Source organism: Geospiza fortis, unplaced genomic scaffold (assembly GCF_000277835.1).
Source record: "Geospiza fortis unplaced genomic scaffold, GeoFor_1.0 scaffold54, whole genome shotgun sequence".
Classification (NCBI taxonomy): Eukaryota; Metazoa; Chordata; class Aves; order Passeriformes; family Thraupidae; genus Geospiza; species Geospiza fortis.
Window position 1 is genome coordinate 17802253 of NW_005054301.1, and position 5317 is coordinate 17807569.

At 38.7% G+C, this 5317-nt stretch overlaps 1 protein-coding gene across 3 annotated transcripts in view; it reads left to right on the forward strand.

Moving 5' to 3' along the window:
* Positions 1-5317, forward strand: part of SIPA1L1 (signal induced proliferation associated 1 like 1) — a 200608-nt gene that overhangs the window by 6966 nt on the left and 188325 nt on the right. The window lies entirely within an intron of this gene.

The following is a 5317-nucleotide window of genomic DNA, read 5'->3' on the forward strand; positions in this document are numbered from 1 at the left end:
CCCTTCTTTTGCCTTCCTTTTGGAGTTTTTGAAGAGGGAGCTATTGACAGAAAGTCAGTTGTAGTGCTGTTTAACCTTCCTCCCCCTCCCTGACTTCTGCATTGTCTTGCAGTGTAGTCATTGACTCGTACTCGGCATAGCTCTGGGAATTCCCAAATCTAGTACTGTTTATTGTACTGCCATACAGAGGTGGTAGGAGATTTTTTGCTAGGATGCCTCTATTAATATAAACAAAAGGAAAATGCTAGTATCATCTTAAAACATGCCATCCATTTCAAATTGAAAAGGCTTTTTAAAAAATGCAGATCTGTGGGTTTTTAGTGCTTGCCTGTACAGTGACATGAGTGTTTGTGGTGGTCTGGAGAACTACCTGCAACTATTTGAACTGTGACGCACTGTGGAATAATTTGAGAGCCTTAAGTTAATTTTTGCCTTATTATACAATTACCTCCCTATCTAGGTAAAGCCAGAATATCTGCAGAACTTCACAGGGTTTTTTATCATGTGCTAAAATGAAATCATCAGGACTTTTTTTTTAAATCCTGTACTATTGTACTTTTATTTTCAGCTGGAAATTCAAGGTTAATTAATATGCTAGATAACATTTGAGAACAGGGACAGATTATTATGTCTCCACACAACAGTTTTGGGGTTGGGTGTGAACATGGAATCATGTACTCTGTGTTCTAGATTTAATCACTTGTATATGTAGTGTTGATGCAGTAAAGACTTTTAAATTTGTTGGTAATTTAAAGCACGTCTCCTGTAAAACAAAGGTGTGATAATAAGCAGTTATTAAATGTTGCGAAGAGTGCTCATCATTGTTGTTTTAACAGAATTTAGTCATTATCTACTGATTGCTGACATCATTAAATATATTTTTTTAGTATATAAATTGGTACTTTACATACGTAAGCAACTGAATTGAGGTTTTCCATTCTTGCATTGTTGATGTATCTTTTTGTTTGTGCAGGTTGAGTGTAATGACTTGTCTCAGACTACCAACAACTTTATGCCTGCCAAGAGCAAGAAGGCACGTATTGTGAATGTGGTTTTTAACTGAGACATAGAATGCATTGGTTCTGAAAATAGGGGTTGGGGAAGTAGTTATTTTAATTCATTTGATTGCAGTTGTGTGGAGCTGGATACGTGAAAAATAATTATAGGCAAGGTAAACATTGCCTCTTGTAGAAGCACAGAGTGCCCAGAGATAAAAAATGACTGAAGTACTGGGTGAGGGAATAGAGCTTAACAGTTCTTTATTTTTTGTAAGCCTGCACTTTGCTTAAAAAAAAAACCCTACAAAGCAATTGATAGTAGTGATCAAATATTCCCAAGTATGGTGCAGTCTAGGTGACAGCTGTCCTTGTGTTATTGAAGCATGGCCTTAAGTGACTTAGGGCTAAATAGACAGACCTCACAAACTGATACGAGTACTAAAATTAAGGAACAGTTGTAGGAATTCTTAGATAAAATCCTCATTTAATCTTCCAGTTATGAGTAACACGAAGAAGTAATTAGAATTAACAAGAGCCAAACTTGAAGTAATTGTAAAAGATCTAGTGGGCAGATGTAAAATCAAGTAATGTTTTGATTACTTACATGTTTGGAACATATTGGAAGGTAGTGTTGTGAACACCAGGGATGCTGTAGAGGATAAAAGCAATCCAGAAGCATCCAGAGTTAGCATGGGTAATGGTTTTTGGTAGAGAACAATACTGATGAAAGCAATTTTTTGATGTGTGTTTAAATATTGTAGCTAAAACTATATGAACAAGTGAATCATATAATCTGTTTCTGCCTCTCCCTTTTTCTCTTCCTGAGTGTTACAGTTTATAAAAGAAGGGTCCAGAGATGTCTCATTTTCTAGCTTTAAAAGTGAGAGAAGAATTAAAGATATGTTTGAAGGGAGGTGGGAGAAGAATCAGCACAACTCGATAAAAATGAAGCTTAATGCTTAAAATTCTGACTAGTTTGAATTTGAATCCTGCTTGCCTCCAGAATGCTTAGCTTATTTTTCCAGATGTTGTCAGAAAACAGAACTAAATAAATGCTTTTTTGAAACGTAGCTAGAAATTAGAACTTTATTCCTTGTAACAGAGAAGTTACATGAGGATTGTGTAAACATTGTACCAGCTTATGTGGTTTTTCATGTTCACATTTTTACATGGGGAAAGAAGAGGACTTGTGAAATGGTGCTGTCTATTTCAGTGACATTTTACAGGTTTCAGTAAAAACTCTGCAGCAGTATGTGGGTGTTATGTGCTTGCAAGTAATTTATTGTTAGTGTTTAATAGTTTCACTTTTGAAAATGAAGTTATGGTATATGTAGTATAATGCAAAATACCCCTAAGTAGTGGTTGGTTTCTGCATTACAGTATTTTCCTGTTGCTGATGGAGGTGCAAAAACCTCTTTGTGTTAGATGTTCAAGGTTGTTTTGCCAGGTAGAAAAATTCTTTCTGAAGATGTTTTTTTGTTTTGAATTCAGTGTTAGTGCTGAGTGACTGTTCTGTTGGTTTAAAAATGTTAATAGCAGTAGATAATCTTGTTTGCTGTAACCTCTCTTTATTATCACCTTGGTACTTAGCTGAGATGCCAAAAGCTCTTGAAATACGTTGCAGCTTCAAGCAGGTTAGGTGCTTAAATACTGGCACCCTGGGTTGCAAGTCAATGTGTTTTATTATCCCTGTGCTCAAAATTTTCAACCAGACTCAGGATACTATTGAAGTGCCACTGCTGTTCAGTTTATAATGATGTTAATTAGTGCTGAATGTCATTAAGATGAACATATGCAGTGTTATTGAAACTACTTCTGAAATTAAGGTGTTGTCATTATCTCACTGAATGGTTGTACGGAAAAGTTGCTTGACTCTGCCCCACAAGAAAGATATTTGAGAAGGGCTTACGGGTGTAGCTGTCCCTTGGAAATGGATCATCTGGTCTCAGTCACCTCTTCTGAGACACTGGACAGTCAGAGACTTGGCTGCAAGGGGATGGACTGGTTTAATAGCAATATACAGCTTTGAGCATACTCTCTTCTCAGGGCCTTTGCTTGTCTTGTGGAAACAAATTACTTGTCCAGTCTCGTGATTACATGTGAGGAACAAGCTGTTGCTTCTGGTAAAGTTAATATCATCTGATCTGCTCCTCTTTTGCATCTAGGGAAGAAGGGATTTTTGTGGGGAGGGTTTTGTAAATGGTTTGTACTACTGGCAGAAGCAATTACTTCTGGGATGAAGTTTAATTTCTTTATATCTCACTCCTCCTCCTCACTTAGTTTTAGACTATTCTACCTGCGTTGATTTAAAATAAAGGGGAAATGAATCAAGCAGGATAATTACAATATTGACAATACGTAAGTATTTTGTACTTGTGTCTGTACTTTCTTGGACTGGAAGAGGCCAAAGCCCTAACTGGACATCTTAGGCAAAATATAGAATCATCTAGATAACTAATGTGGTGCTGCTCTGCATTGCATGCACTCTATTTATAATGAGAGATACTAATGAGATTGCATTTTGATGTGACATTACTGTAATGTCAGTGCGTTGTGTTCCTTCATTAGTTTACCTCACTGACTTTGTGAAGTAAGGAAATGCAGGTGCCCTTGAGCAAGGTGTTTTAACACACATGGGAAATCTCCAGTAGTGTTCAGAGCAGAAGCTGCCTTGGGCTTTAGATTTTATCCTACTATGGACAAATTTATTTATAACTAGTGTAAAGCTGTGCTGGAGACTTGAGCCAGCTCAAAGGAAGGCAGGGACTACATCTGCACTTGTCTGCAGCCTGCTTTTTGCTCCCAAGAGTGGTTCTGCTCAGCTCAAACTCCTGCTTGCTGGGAACAGTCCCTGGCCCCTCAGTAAACTTGAACAAAACCATGGCAGTTATGGACTGATGCTCAGACCTGTGCCCTGGACTTATTTTATTATTATAGTTTTAGCTCTCAGTGCCTACATGGCACAGTGTAATGCTCTGCTGAGTTTGTAGCTGCATGTGCGTAGCATTTAATGGCAGGACTGTAGCACTGCATGTGAGCCTTCCTTTTCAAGCCCAGGGACAGTGTTGGGCTAATGTGGCTATCGTCTTTGTGGTTCTGCCATCAGTCCAGCAGTTTTAGCTCAAAGGTCAGAAGATCAGTGGTACAAGCATAGTACCTGGCATGCTGCAAATTAAAGTAATACTGAAATAGATTGCCTTGTATTTTAACTGCCTGCTAGGTATCCCTGTTTTATTGGGCTCTTCTGCATCTTGACCTGTAGCAGTAGAGAATGAGAAGGTGCATAAAACTGCAAGAGGAATCAGACAGAATGCATGCAGTGCTTAGAAACTGTCAAATCGAAGGCCATTAAAATGTATTTTAAAGCATTCCTGTAAATCTGGTTTACTATCTGGTGTAGGCTCTCAAGATATCTCCAGAAAAAATTGTGTTCATAAGTTACATGTGAAGTACTGCCTGGCTGTACTTCAGAGAGTGTCTTTGTTGACAATGCACCCTGTGAGAGTCAACCAACATGCCTTGCATTGTCACTTGAAGGTTTTCCATTTTAGCTTTTCTCTAGTTCTAGCAAATGCACGGATAGTGTTCTTCAGCTCAGCACTAGCTCAGGTATCTGTGCTGCATGGCAGTCACTGCTGAGATCGCAGTTGCTGTGTTCTGCATTTCCTCTAACAGGTTTGAGGCAAGGTTGCTCTCAGAGTTCTTGGTTTGCTATGGAAACCAGCTGGGGTGGTCATGCTATCTGTGTTCCTTCCAGTTTGCTTTTTTCCCTAACACTTCTTTCTTCTCCCCAGCTTCCTAAATATTTTGGATTTGCTGGGCTTCGGTTTATCCCCTTATGAGGTCTTAAAGTGTCCAAAGGTCTTGTAAAGGCAGACTGAGTGGGTGAGATTGAGTCCCAGCAGTGGTGAGAGCTGTAGCACGCAGGATGTTCTAAGCTGCCAGAGAAGCTGTGTGATGAATACAATTTCATGGGAGGAACTTCAGCTGAAGTGTACGTGTTTTTATATATCAAATCTGAGAGGGATCTGAAGGTACCAAGACCTTGTTAGTTCATGTAATTGCTTGTTCTGTATATATTTCTGTCCAGTCTTCCTTCTGGAAAACGTGCAGAAGATAAAATGTGGTGAGAGCCTGTATTGGTATCTGTGTTTAGTTACTCAGTAGTTTCTGTAGCTAAATGTCTTATGAGATCTTTCTTTCCCTTCAATATGGTTAGTGCTACTGCTGTGTGAGCAGCTTTTGTGGGGTTTTTTTGTAGATGAAATCACTTTGTATCAGGAAATGACTTTTTCCCCCTGGAGAATTTTGAAATACCA